Raw genomic sequence first — 15,222 nt, 5'->3', positions numbered from 1 at the left:
TGCTAAAACTTAAGAGTTTCACTATCTATATATATATATATATATATGTATATATACAACACCAATACCTGTTATTATATGCAATTAAGAAATAATGCATTTCAACATTTGGTTACAGGTGTGCAGGCATTTGATATATAATCCTAATAATTCTAATCTAACATCCAATCACAGACTATTTCAATTAAAAATAGGTTGAAATTGCACTTACTGTGTTTATGACTGTTGTTAATTCTGCGTGTGAGTTGGAGAATTTTTGTATTGTTTTGTAAAAGTCTAAATGAATCTGGACAGCTGTATGTATATATACCGTATATATATATATATATATGTAGTATTTTACAACAGCTGTATGGTATCTGTGGCTGGTACCAAACCCGGGAAAGGCTCCAGGTGAAGCTGGAATATGTGGCTAAGCTGCGTTTGATTTTTATTGTGCTGAATTGGAATGACAGAGGAAAGCGGAGTGTGTTTTCTATTTCTTCCCTGGGATCCCTCGGAGCTATAGCCCCGTGTCCCCGGGGAATCAGAGCCATCCAGATAATGTGCCATAAGCTGACAGTCCTCCTCTGAAATGTGTGTTAAAAAGTCGGGTTTGGAGACACAAAGGCATTCTTCAGAAGCTGATGCAATTCCTTTAGAGATACACGCAGCGAGTGCCGCTAATAGTGCTGGGCTTTGAATCCGATCCACATACAGACAACACACAGTCCATATCAAACACATGCGAGTCAAAAATAATGATGAGGACAGTGTGTTTTAGATTACCTTGTAAATTCAGCACAGGGAGAAAAACCCAGTGACGCTTTTTCATTTTTTTTTTTTACAGTATTATATGTCTCTGACTCACTGATATCCACGCAATTTAGTAAGCACACGAAATTGCCCCAAGTTTTCCAACCTCAGCTTTAATCCGCTCAAGGAGGATTTGCAGACTTTTCCACCAAACCATTTTAAATCAGACAGAACAGTGAGGGTGAAAGAAATAAAAATAAAAAAACCACACTTTAAAGAGAAAATCTTGACAGGATAACGCAGAGTTCATGTTACACCACAGCTGCTTTTGTTTAAATCCAGTGCATTCGCGCCTTTTGAAAACATCTCTGCTGCGTTGTAATCTCTCCGCACTTTTTTTACTCTTTGATGGTATTAAAGAATAAAACTTAAGAAATAGAGAATCTCTAATAGGTGTATTTATCAGGCTACACAGGCCAGGCTGAATATCCACACCTACTGAGACTTCCTGTTGTGCCGTTATTCAGTTTGCACAAGGAAAAAAAAAAAAAGAGAAAAAAAATATATATTAAAGCCAAAACTTTTAAGTAGGAGAGGCAATATTGCTGCTTCATAGAGCAATCTTTCACAAGCGCATTGTTCAACAACAGAATCACCAGCCATTTAAAGACCAATACCAGAGACCATAACGCCTTTATAGTTGGTGTTGTCAACTCAATTTTCAAATTCCACCCCACACTCTGGCTCTCCTATTGAAGTGTCATCTGATCTGCTGAATTACTGACAAGGCCACAGTCGTCACCATATCGCTCTGCCTTTCTCTCCAACAACATCCATCAGCTGCTGCGTTATGTTCACCTTAAACCAGGGGAGGGGGGGGGAAAAAAAATAAAAAATAAAGCCCTGAGAGAGAAATCCTGCTGAAGCCTCACAAACAAACAAGTCTATTTCTCCCAATTACTACAATACAGTGTACTTTTACAATTTAAACAATTTACCCCAGGGTAATGATTCTGATTGTGAGAGACAGTTAAAGTCCTCACTGTATCATGTATCACTCAGTCAGCAGGGAGGATTTTTCAGTAATGAATGTTTTTATAATAACACATCTAATGACGGCAGAATAGTTCATTAAAGAGTAAAAAATAATGAACCTACACTGAATTATCACTTTGCATAGCACAGGGAGGTTTTAAAGTGTAAACTGTCTCTGCATCACTGAGGCGCTGGATGTTTTTTCAGCATCCTGGAGATGGTGAAGAAGTGAAAAGGAGGGCGATAAACATTACCCCGAATCATGCTACATGTTGCTGCGCGTCGGTGTTAACGTAGAAAGCTTTGGACACGCCGCCCCCCCCCAGCCGTTTGGCGTGTGTGCGCGCAGCACTGCTGCCTCGTGTCCGCGTCATCAGACGCTCGGTCGATGGTCCTGTGGCTGACTCGGCGCGGTGTCCGTCAACGAGCGGGGGCGCCGCGGTTGGTTATTTCGCTGCGAGCAATCAGACGACAAGAAGAGACATGGAACGAAAAAGCAAGCGAACAAAATAATCCACAGCAAGCGAACAAAATAATCCACAGCAAGCGCGTAAACTGTAAAATAACAACCTTCTTCTCTGCTGTCCTTAAATATTAGGACACACATGTCCATATGTCCACGTGTCTAGACATATGAATTGAATTTATGTGACTGCAACAACTGTGTTTTGGTACCGTATAGCTTTTGCTTGTAGGTGTTACGGATAAATTGGTGACACAATAATCAAAGATCACATTTTCAGCATTTTATCTTCACGCTGCAAAAACATCATTGCACCTCCTAAGACACTAGGGGCAGCAGAGAGTCCTCTGGGAGCCTACAGCATACTTCCTGAAGAAGAACACACGTGGATGGGTTGTCAATATGATGAGTGGGTTAGAAGAGCAACAGACACGGTGAGCTGGCAGCGCGCGGCTCTTTGGTGAAACTGTCAAACACTTGGCCGAGATACCGTTTCTGACAGAAACTCAAAGGGACACTTTGTCTCCGCTGGTCAGCAGAAGCGACTGTTTTCTGTCTCTATATCATTGATAATCTCATATAAACAACACAGATTAGGAGATTGCACTTCCACATTATAAATCATACACTATTTTACACCCAACGTAAGCATGATTGGGACGCACTGTACTTACACGGAGGCAAACGTCACTGTTTTTAACCTGCACAGTGGAGAAATAAATGCATCGTCTCGCACGGAACATTGATTCTGCAAATGTTTCATAACGATAGGTTAATTGATATGGGCATTCTGAAATCAATGGGACTGTTTAATTACACCGCTGTTGCAATCCGCGACCTAAACACCTGGCAAACGTAGCAAAAAACAAAGCAGTACGTGACGTATAATTGTTAAAGGAGTAGATGGTGAGTGTGGGAAATAACAGTGTGTTACGCACACGGCGCAATTTGGCGATAATCAGTCTCCCTGTCATTCAGTGTTTTTTCTCATTTTTCATCATCTTTCCATCGAGTTTAATTTCTAACGGTGTCAATCTCGTGCTAATGACACAGCTGACAGTGAGGTGTGTTGATGTTTCTGTAAGGAGCCACTGTCCTGTCAAATGTTGTTGTTTTTTTAAAAGTGTTTGTGCCAATATGGCGGGAAACACGTCTATATATCGTGATAGCATTTGTGCAAATCATCACGGCAAACATCTGCGTGGCTATATCCACCAGCAGCGCGATTTCTACGCTTCCGGTGAACTGACCCTTTAAGTTGTGTGTGTACACAGCTCGTCTTACGAGCCCCCCACACACACACACACGTTTCTGCTAATGCCGTATCCTACCAGCGTTCCTGATGCTCAGGTGAGTGTTCTCCTGGTGTGAATTGCAGACCTTGTGCTGAACATTGATGCACTGCCTCCATTACCAGCCTGCCTCCTTCCGAGGAGTCGACGCTATTGTTTATGACACTGACACATGCAGTAATGGGTATTTCACTTCTGCACCTACACTGAGTGCGCGTTGAAAGTGGAAACACAGATAAATACGGTGCGTATCCACAACATCAGTAAATTTCTATTTCATCAAGTGAAGCATTAGACTGATCACCTGGATGCCACGGAGCAGTGGGAACATTGCTCACTGGACAAAACCGCCATTAGAAGCTGAAATTACAATGTTGTTTTAAGGAGAGCAGCAGTGATCCCCCGGGGCAGACAGTAGCTACTGCAAATTCACTGTTCACAATCACCCCCCGCGTTTGCTCCCCGCGTTACAGTATTTCAGGGACTTAAATGTTCAGGGAATTCGAGGCAGACGACTTCAGAAAAGACTGAACTGGAACCATCTCTCGCTCTCCAGGAAAATCATCACACATGTAAAGATGTGTCTCGGGGGATTTGAGGCGCTTCACGCGTACTGTAAGAGTCGGATGTTACTGTACGTCCCTGCAGACAGGGGAACATGGCAGCTGTCACTAACACGCCACTCTCCTCCTTTATGTTCAAATACAAACACACACTCTGGTGTATCAGTGCCACGTATTTTCAATTATCCCACATCAACCTTTATCTCCTCACATTTAGCGCGGTGCCGCTGGATTGATGCCGTCCTCTTTTCATATTTCAGCACAGCACAGGTGTACTTCACAGGAGATGATCACAACAGTTTGAGTTAACTTTTATGTGGGTGTTTCAGATTCCGGTAGCCTCGGGGTACGCGGTGCGCACTGTTAAATTCTCGCTTTAAGCCACACAATGGTTGTAAATAATAAAAAAATAAAAAAAAACTCCCAAATGGGAAGTGTTTTGCCTTAGAAGAAGAGCGTGTTCAGCGACCTGCTCTAATCAGCTTGGATAAAAGACTGATTAAGTTTTTGATACAGAAATAAATCCAGTGTATAGTCTCGGCGTCGGTGGTGCAGTGTGTTTGTATTACAGTGTAGCTGCAGCGCACAGCGTGGTTTTTACAGCGCCTCTGTACTTTTCTATTAGAGTAGAACACAAAGCTGTTTTCTGTTTACATTGCAAGCTTGCATCAAGTGGAGAATTGTGCACATAAAATTACCATAATAGGCGGCTACCGAGTTCGCTAATGTGCTTCCCTCGCTGATGGGGCACGCAGAGAGTTGCTGAGGAACAGTAAATATGGCAAATGCAGAAAAAAAAGAAATATTTAGAATATCCTCATTTTTCCAGGCCCTGTTTAGTGCGCGCTTGTGCAGCCACCCCAGGAGCACAGAGGTTACCCCACATCTGGAGAAATGAGTTTGACCCTCTCAAAGGGCACAGGAAGTTGCCCCCGAAAGCTGCAAACAAAAGCAGCAGTGGCGAGCCGGAGCCCAGAGCGCCATTCATCGCGGCTAATGACTTGTTCATTAAGAGTGATGATGGATAAAGACTTCTCACGCTGAGATGAAATCAAGATTTATATGCGTTGTTTCCTCACCCAACTTGTGGGAAGATCATCATCATTTAATTCTATCTCTGCGGCCGGTGATGGGCATCCAGAGAGCGGGCTATCAAACGGTGCAGTCAGCTGGCAAAATCCAAAACGTGCCGTTGGCACATCTGGAGCTTGCCGTCGCAGCTGAGGGTGAGCAATGGCTGCTGGCGGGTGGCCAAATTACAGGCAGAGACGCTTCAGGACTCCACAGTCTCCACCCCGGCTTCTCCTCGTTTAGATCATCATCATTATTTATTTGCTTATTTATTATTTTTTCCATTATGTGTGCTGTGTTGCATTTCAACAGCACTTTTTTCCCCTCCTCCTCCTCCTCCTCCTCGTCGGCATCAGCGCATTATCACACCGCACTAGACCCTCGACCCACCTCTCTGTAGGTTCTTATCTCGAGCTGGAAATAGGCCCCAAGACACTTCATCAGTGTCCTTCACCCTGCTATCTGCTGCTCCCAACTTTTATTAAAACTTCAGCCTTTATCAGCTCCTGGGTAATTCAGGCATGACAAATTGGGCACCAGATGCCACCTCCATTTGAGGCCGCTGTACATCTCTTGCTCCCCGATCAAGGCAATAGGAGGTGGCGGGCTGCAGCATTGTGGGATATCCACCTTTAGCCCACCACGTCAGGTTACTTCAGCAAACTTCCCTTATCCATCTGAATGCCAAATACTTTTTAGCCATTGTTTATGTTCAAGAATCTGCTTTTCCCCCCGGTTTGATATAAAGTATAAAAAAAAAAAAGCAAGAAGAAGAATTTCAAAATTTGAAGCTTAAATGTTTTTTTTATCCTATCAAATGGTTAAAATCAGACACATATTTTAAAATATATACATGCTAAAAGTCTAAAACCTTAAAGTTAACCTTAAGGTGCACTGTAAAAAAATGTCTGTAGTTTTTACAGTGAAAAAGGTCGTAAACTTAAAAATAGTTTATTACAGTTTTTGTAACAGTGAAATACCGTAAATATATATAGTTGCCGAAAATTACATGAATCTACTGTTAAATAATTGCACTGTGGTAATTACAGAAATATCCCAAAGTGTATCTTTTGCGGGTTTTTTTTGTAAAGAATACATTTTGTTACTGTTAAACTTATTAAACCATTGTGTTAATTACTTAAAAATACCATAATATTTATAAGAGCCAAAACTTGGTTGTTAAGGTTGTTAAATAAAGTAGTATTTTATGTTAATAAATGCTGTTTTATTTCATGGAGAAATCCTTTACTTATACGGTATTTTCACGTTAAATATATGGCAAAACATTGTTACTTTCAATTAAAAACAATGTTTTTTTGTTTTTTTTTACAGTGTGTCAGTCAGTCAAAAACAAAATAAAATCACCAGCAGTTTTTATACAGCACTTAATTATGTCAACAACATTATGGGGTTCCTCGGTCTCTGTGCATGAACCCGAACTAACAGCTGATCTATCTAAAAAAAAACAATAAACACATACAGGTTTCACACAGAGGCTTGGTTTCTTGGCCAGCGATGCTCAATTAGCTTCCCATGGTGCTTTTAAATGTGCTCATCTTGATGACACGGACAAGACGAGCACTGGACAGCTCATAAATATCGTCTCATTTTGGGCATATTAAAAGACGGGAGGACATTATTTATGCTTCATTTAAACGGGGATGTGGAGCAGACTTGTATGCTCTGTTAAATAGAAGCACAGCAGCTCCAGGATATAGAAAAACAATCAGTCAGTGCCATTAGTTCATTAATATCATAAAGATTAATAAGATGGAGCGTTTTAAGGTCAGACCGCACACACATCTATTTCGTAAGATAACCTTAATTCTCAAGTGTGAAATATTTTGAAGTTGACAGCCCGGCACATAAAGAGGTGGCATCGGTTACTGGGACGACTGAATAGTTGTCATAGAGATAGGGACAGTATTCATAGGATATGGTCCCTGCCTAGACCTGCACATCATCTGCTCTTCAGGGAATTCAGCGAGGGTCCCGCCTGTAAATAAGAATCCATGATAGAGGGGCAGCAGGCGTGAAGCATGAGATTGGAAACCAAAGGCATCACACTGGGCTGTTGGATCTTAGTGCTGTTTAGCAACACATAACTCTACACATAGACCCTGTATGTGGCACGAGCAAGTACACACTCGTGCTCGCAGGCGCAGCCGAGCATTTGAGCATTATAGCGTGAGCCCCCTCTTTATTACATATATTACGACATTATGTCGCTAAGATTAGCTGCAATAATCAGACGCTGCTCTTTCAAATGGGGACGAGGCGAACGACAACTCAGCTCGATCCGTGCTCATTATTCCATCTGGGTTTCTTTTTAATTTCTCACCTCCCATCCACGTTTGGTGAGTCTGCATCCGATTGCCACACTGCCGGCCAAGACGCCAGCTGTGTTTCAGCGCTAAAATGTGTTTTAAAAGCTACTGCAGGGTGGTAATGTGCAACCTGCCAGCCCGTGAGCATCCTAAGGCAAATGGGAGAAGCAGTGGTTAAAAAGCAGGCTTTTTTTGGGCCGCAGCCAGGGAGTAATCTACCACATAAAGGCTCGGCATAACCGGAGGCTATCGTGTGGGATTACGCCTCCCATAAGACTACATTTTTAGGAGACCTTCCATTCTTTGGTGCCAGCGGAATTTGGCGCCAGTAAATTAACATTGAAAATTAAAAAGCACTTAACACAGCCGTGTCAAGTGAATTAGCAAACAATATATTCATTTGTCAGTGATGGTGAAAACATACAAGTGAACAGGAAACGGGGAGTGGTCTTAGACACGGCACTGGGATTTGCTCTTTTGCTTACTGGTTTGAAAAATATACCAATTCCCTACTTCAATTTGGCCATTTGTTACGTCAAATAAGTTTGCTGGCTAAACTGGACTTGGGTACAGGAGCCGGTGATGAATAGTATCCATTAAGGTAGAATCTTACAAACCTTAAAGTGAAAACATACCTAAAACAAGAGCATCATTAGGAAAATGAGCAAAGACCTGAACCTGGAGTGTTTCTGAGCAGAGATGAATGATGGCATCACACCTCGGTCCATTATAGACTCTATTTATACACAGGGACACAGAGGAGCAACACTAGTTTGAGGCTTCTCTCCAATTAGGTTATTACTGGTCTGGGAGCCTTTCTACTCAAGGAAATTTCAGAATAGAAATTGTGTCTTTAATCAAGCGTGAGGAAATCTGTCATGGAATAGTTCTCTTTCTCTCCCGTTTTATTTAATGCGCTATCCAATTACGTGTTTCCTTAAAGTGAAGGAACCTATTTCATAATACAGAATGTCAATAGTGTGTTTCTCCTGAGCATCTGTGTGTGCCTCGAAATGAGTTCCCAAAAGCAACTATTGGAGAATCTTAGTGATAAACAAGAACAGCGAGATTCATCCAGTGTTCTCTGCTGATGTAAGAAAGCAGTGTGCCCTTCCTGTGGAGTGGAAAGTCTCACGGGACTGTTCTGACCTACAAAACAAGTCAGTCCAGGCGACAGCCAAGGTCATCACTCGTCGAGTTCCCTTCACGACAGTCGAGCTGATAACGACGATCGCTGAAGATCATCCTGTGACTCAGCTACTCTTGACCAACGACTAAAACTCCACAGCGTCAAGTCTCGGTTACCTCTTCCACAAGCAGAGCAAAACAACGTGGACGATGACAACTTCCTTCCAAACTTAAACAAGATAACAAACTTGTTTTTTCCCCTTGTTATTTAACGTCACAGAGCTACTTTAGAAAGATAAAAATAGGCACGGGCAACAGTGTCAAGCAGCCACTGTGGTTTATACGACATCACGTTGTAGTAATAGCTTGCATAGTCGGCAGTAAACATGCTAGCAGCTTAGCTTATTAGCGGTAGTGCTAGGTCAGCTGAACAGGTCTCCACAATGTTAGTGGTCCCTCAAGAGACGCCTCTATGTGGTGAGGCAGTGAGTGAGTGTGTGAGTGAGTGTGTGTGCTGCACGTCCCACTTTCACAAAAAAAAAAACACATCTACATACAAAACTACATTGTGAAGTCATTATTTATTTTTAACCCTTAGTCACATTAGTATTGTTATGTGTATTCCAGTGCTTTTTCATTATTTGCTCAAAAATAAAATAAACTCTCCGTAAACCGACATTGTTTTTTATTTATTACAGTGATCCCTCGTTTATCGTGGGGGGTCTAAAAATAACCCGCAATAGGCGAAATCCGAGACTACAATTATTATATATGTTTTAAGGCTGTAAAAACCCCTAAAACATTTTCTCACATTTCTCACTAGTTCAAACCTTCAAATATTTCACGATGCCGCGGCCTCTGCGTCTTTTTCAGGACGCAGAACACGGTGCGCATTAGTGCGCTGTAAAAAAAGCATGCAAAATTGTACTAAAAAAAAAAAAACAATTGTTGATATTATATTATATATTTCCTTCCTCAGTGGTTTGAGTTTTTAGCAAAGATAGGTTCAGTGGATGTCACTAATAGCTACACAGCTTGAATAGAAATATGGAGTTCTGTATGTTATTTTGAATGCAGAAATGTTACATATTCTATTTTTAATATCACATCTGAGTCGTCGTTTTCTAAAGTCAAGGGTCACAGAGTCACAGCGGTGCCGATAAAACTTCACTTATAATGTGAGCTACAGCGCGGCCGCTTGCCCACAGCGTGAGTGACAGGTCAGTATAGCCGTGGAATTCCCCTCGGCTCTTCCTCATCCCAGGACATGGTGGCCTCACTTGAAGTCTAGCGGGGAATAAAGGATTGCCTTGTGTATTTTTTCATTAGACTTTTCTTTTGTTACTGAATACATAAATCCATTGTGGCAAGATGCAATATGTATCATGGCGCTCCACCTGCGGACGTCTCATAATGGCTGCCATGTCCCTCCAGTCAGGGATGATAAGTGAACCCCCTGTGAATGTTAATGATAGTGATCATTCTGAACCAGGCCGCCTCTCCGTCTTCGCTCACAGCCCGGGTGTCACGCACAGGGTGGCAAGGTTCAAGGGACTAAAATGAAAACAAACACTCTGGGAGATATATAAATAAGTAAAGATGGAAATGAATGAATGAACGAGGGACTGAATGAATGCACAAAGCCACACCTGAGAAAAACACACCAGAGCGTAGCCACACACTGACTTTATTTTAAAACCTTTTTTTTTCTTCTTTTTTTTTTACTTTAAATTTGGACATTTGCGATCCCTGGCTGATGAATTATCATGTCATTTAATGCATGTAATATCTCTAATGCAGTCAGACTTATTTCATTATTTACAAGGCCGGTAAACACTGGGGGAGCAGGTGGGTTCAAACAGATGTGGCTGTTTACATGACCACAATAGTCTGGGCTTCATATCTGGTCATTGCTCGTAAATAGCTCTGACAACATGCGCACACGCGGGGGCCAGAACAACGCTCGACTCGGCTAATCCAAACTGACACTAGTGAAATCGCAATGAGCCTTTTTCTATCAAGTCAAATGGGAGATGAGCTTAAGGGTCGCGATGATCTTAAACAGCGCCCGCGCGGCACAGAGACGCAAAGACAACCCGCAGAGTCGGGGAAACACAAAAACCACACGTGACGAGAGACGAGAGACAAATTGAATCACGTTTTTTTCCTTCTCTCGGAAACTTCCTCGGCTGTATCTGTCGATTGTTTCGACCAACGCGGCCGGGGGAGGAGTGTATGCCAGCTCAGCCCCCTCTCTGCATCTCACCCCGCTTCCTCCTTTGTCTAACTTTGCCAAAGTCCTTGGAACTTGCCAAATCCGGTCATGCCTGCTTAGCTCGCTGAACTGATTGTGCCAGAAAAGAAAATAAGACACAGATGTATACAAACTCTTGGTGGTGCCAGTGGAGAGACAGCTAATGGCTTCATCTCGACCCTCCCGCTGTAGCAGGGCACAGGTGGGGATAATTAGAGATCCCTCGTTCTGCTCAAAGTTGATTTTTTTTTTTTGTCTCTCTCTCCTCTTCCAGATGTGTTAAAGGAAAGGAGGCTAGGACGCTAGGATGCACTCGCCGAAGCCTTGGCTCCAACAAGAAAACAACACCCTTCCCTTATTGTCTGTGACATCGCTGGACCGGAGCGTTCCCAGAATAAACCCAGTTTCTTCTGTCATGGCCGTCACAACAAAACCACAGGCAGAGGAAGACCAAGACGAATCAACTGATCAAAACAAGATCAAGATTAGAAAGAAAATAAAATAAAACTCTGACAAATGTAATGCTTCTCCATCCAGATTCACTTATGCTCCCGAATTCCAGATGTTTGAATAAGCCACAGAGTGTGACCTCGTGACCTCTCCGTGGGAGACACGCGTAATGAAATAATCCCCCGTGAGTAATTCCAAAGTACGATCGTAGCCCCCCCGCGCGCGCGCTTCAAAAAAAGCCACTTTTCCTGCGTCGGCCTGAGTGACAGCGGAGAGACATGTGTCCTCAGACGAGAGCGAGCGAGTCTCATTACGCCGCGTCGGGCTGACACTGAGTGATTCGAGTGTTCCAGGACAATTCAGACACACTGATATAAAACACATTAAACGTCTCTCACAGCACTTTACCTGACACTGCTCATCGACACTCATCTTTTACCCCCGACGAGCCACACACACACACACACACACACACACTCGTCGCTGCCTCAAATCTGGCGAGGAGCGAGCGCAAAACAGCGATAATCAAACACACACATACAAAAATAAAATAAAAATAACATCCATTTAGATGTATTTTCATGTTTTTCAAAGGTAATACACATAAACATGTGTATATGTGTTCGTCTGACACTAAACCACCGCGGAAAAACAAACCACTAATCACACACGACACGCCGTCACGTTATTTTGACATCCTGCCTTCAAAATAAAAGCACACAGGCGCCGAGATTGACAGGCACAGAGATCACATGACACACGCGACCTGAGCGACAGTCGCCGTGACAATGACGGGATGTCGGGACAAAAGCGGAAGCTCCGCCTCCTCCACACACATCTCTGCAGCTACTATCACAGGTGACTATGCAACACATGCATTTACAATGAATAAACACATGAATAGATGAATCACCTGCACTCAAACGGACGCTTTGTCGGAATATTGAAGTCAGCGTCCGGAACCGACACCGACACCTTTAAGTCCGCCGTCAGGAATTGTTAACCAACGTTCCCTCTTTTTGACACCGAGGCGTTGATCCTCATTCTCGCGCGCACAGACTTCGGAGGCGAGAATGAGACAGGGATAGAGATACGGTTGGAGGCGGTGATGGGGGCAGGAGAGTGGAGAGGAAGCCAGGCCCAGTGGTCAGCGGGTAACAGGGAGCGGGCGGCTGTCACATCCCGCTGACTTAGCCAAGACAGATGAGACAATCAGCAGCCCAAGGCCCGGACAGCTCCTCAACGCTGGCCGTGTTTCGAGGGCAGCTTTTCACAACATCTCAAAAGTGAACTCACCTCTCCCTTGGCTGCGGCGCGGAGGTGAAGCCAAAGCTTAAGGCAGGTTCTCCACTTCTTTAAAACGTGTACGACCCGTTGTGAGAATTCGTTCTCGATAACAGATTTGAGATTATTTGAGTAAAATAATAGCATAATAAGCTCATTTTAGAATTAATGAGGTATGTTTTTACCAAATTAAAATTATGAAGAAATCTCAAATCTCTCGAGGAAAATAATGCAACAATTTCAACAATAATATGCCTAAGTTTACCGTTGACCAGCCTTAAGTAGCTTAAAGGGATAATTGAGTAAAAGTATCTTACCAGAAAATGACATTGGTAGAAGTTGAGGTCAGTAAAAGTCTTAAAGTACGTGACATTTATTGTACTTAATTCAAAATGAAAAGTTTTCTTTCAAATGGAAGGTTGGGGGTTCAATTCCTGACTCTGCTAGTCTATATGTATCACTTGCGTGTGAATGGATGGAAACTGTAGTGTGAAGCAGTTCATCAAGACTAAAGAAAGCTCTATATAAATACAGACCATAATACTAACTCTTCTTGGTAGTCACGGGTAACAAAATGGAGTAAAAGTAAAAGTTGCTAAAAATACAAATAACAAAGTAAAGTATAGACGCTGAAAAATAATCAATTTTATGAAATAATTAAAAGGAAAATATCCTGCGGGCCGAATTGGACCTTCTGGTGGGCCAGTTCTGGCCCGCAGGCTGCATGTTTGACACCTCTGCTCTATTCAGAGACTTTTCTGCAGTTGTTTCACAGTAAACCGTGATATAGGATCCCACTTTATTCAAATCGCTCGTCCTTATCATTGTGTAACTTTATTGGACATGATTTAAATTAACTAATTTCATTTAATAAAACAAATGTTTCACTCTCTGAATGTGTGACAAATAAAAAAAGAATCCTTAAACCGTTGATCATGAGGGACAAAGGGGTTTATGACAAATAGGGTTTTGATTTTAATAAACACTGACATTTCTTTGCTATTATTATTTCTGAATTTTATTTTATTTAAATGCACCTCATCACAGTGGCTCAAGTTATTACTGGATGTTTGGCACAAATGCAACTCAACTGTGATCTTAGTATGTGTGTGTGTGTGTGTGTGCATGTGTCAAAAGTGTCCTAAAGACCGTGCTGGACCCGAGGCCAGCTTCCAGCCTCTCTCCTAATTGCATTGATTTTTTAGCACAGTAAATCTCGCTGTGTCACAATCTGCACTCCCCAGGAATGATGTACCGCTCCAACAGCAGCCCGCACGTCTGCTCCCAAATCTGCTGGCTTCCAAATTTTGGGCAGCAGTGTCGTGATGAACGGGTAAATTAATGAATGGCTGAATGTGTGCTAATTGTTTAATTGGTTATCTGATCTATATAAGATCATTTCTAAATGAAATGAGTTGATTTACAGAGTGTATTGATTGAACGTGACAGTGAGTTATGCGGCTGACTACCTGATTTGCAATTTTCCCAATTAAATTCACAAAGCTCTATAAAGTGTGGCTTTGCAGAGTGAAGTGATCTACGCCGGCGCTGACACTGCTGTACTTATTTATGAAATCAGACAGCTGATAATGACGCATTAATATTAATGCCAACTGTAAATTTTCATATTGCGCGGCGGAAACCAATCCAAGAGCATTTGTCACTGTAAATCTCGCCGTTTTTCACATTTTTAATGCAAATTAAAGCGGGAAGTCCTCGGTTTAAGGTCAAGAATCTGGGCGGAATCCCATTTTTTCTTTTCTTTTTTATTTTCTCCGGTGCGCCGCGCCACAGGTGAATTACTTTGGGCAGACATGTGAAGGACAATTTTGAGGAAACACTCATGAATAAGCTGAACTGTTTGCTGTAAAAGGTGCAATACTGAGCAAACATATTTACACTGCTCATGTTTTTTCTTTTTTTTTTAAAGATTTAAAGGTGTGGTTTGCGTTTCCTCGCGCACGCGCGGCATAATGAGCAGCGGCGACGTGCATGTTGTCATGTGTAGGTTTTCTCTACATACACGTGTTATTTATCTATTTCAGGAATGTTTTAATTGTCTCACATCCTCACAGAGCTGCTATCTGTCTGTTTCCTCACGTTTACAGTAATGCAGCCACTGCTACTGAAACACAGATTAGTTCGTTCCATCTTCTTATGGAATTAGATTTGTGTCAATTATTGATTGAAGTCAAAAATATTGTATTTCATTTGCGCTCCTTCACGCTTGTGGGCGGGCCATAGGAAGCTGCCTGCTGATTGGCTACGAAGTTTTTTTTGTAAGTATCTAAAGTTTAGAATCTTACAAAGGTTAGATATTTACAATTATTTTGTCAGCAGGCAGCTTCCTAAGGCCCCGCCCACAAACAAAAACCACGCGTATGTGTAGTGTATTTTCAAACAATACAACACAATACCTTTGAATGATTGTATCAATATTTTCTGAAAAGTGTTGTTTGAAAATATTATAGAAATTCTAACTCCTAATTAAAGTCAGTTAATGCGGGATAATCTTGGCTCCGCCTCTTGTCTGTAATAGAATGGACGGATGTTATTTTATTTAACATAAGGATCCTAACGTACAACAATGGCGCACATTTGTGTGATTAAATACAGGCGA

The sequence above is a fragment of the Solea senegalensis genome, linkage group LG5 (genome assembly GCF_019176455.1).
Source record: "Solea senegalensis isolate Sse05_10M linkage group LG5, IFAPA_SoseM_1, whole genome shotgun sequence".
In the NCBI taxonomy this organism is placed as follows: Eukaryota; Metazoa; Chordata; class Actinopteri; order Pleuronectiformes; family Soleidae; genus Solea; species Solea senegalensis.
Note: the sequence above shows the minus strand (reverse complement) of the source record.